We start from the raw sequence: 324 nt of genomic DNA, 5'->3' as shown, positions 1-324 counted from the left end.
GGGGCCAGTGGTCCCAGATTGCAAAAGGGATATCCCAGATGGGAGAGGGTGCAGGCCGGGCTGAGGGACACCCTCCTCTGCCCCCCCGACCCCCATGCGCAAATTTCGTGCACTGGGCCACTAGTCAATGATGAAAGAGAATCACTGATCAGCTGCCTCCTGCACACCCCCTGATAGGGATGGAGCCCAAAACCTGGGCAAGTGCCCTGACTGGGAATCTAATTATGACCTGGTTCACAGGTCCACGCTCAACCACTGAGCCACAGCCGGCTGGGCCACAGCTCTGCCCTTTTATCCAGATGACTTCTCAGATGTGCTCACACC

At 58.0% G+C, this 324-nt stretch overlaps 1 protein-coding gene across 1 annotated transcript in view; it reads right to left on the bottom strand.

Annotated features, from left to right (window-relative positions):
- The window catches only part of USP22 (ubiquitin specific peptidase 22), a 56,051-nt gene that overhangs the window by 23,066 nt on the left and 32,661 nt on the right, over window positions 1-324 (bottom strand). The gene's annotated exons all lie outside the window — the stretch shown is intronic.

This window comes from Myotis davidii, unplaced genomic scaffold, assembly GCF_000327345.1.
Source record: "Myotis davidii unplaced genomic scaffold, ASM32734v1 scaffold207, whole genome shotgun sequence".
NCBI lineage: Eukaryota > Metazoa > Chordata > Mammalia > Chiroptera > Vespertilionidae > Myotis > Myotis davidii.
This window is presented reverse-complemented; position numbering and strand designations above follow the sequence as displayed.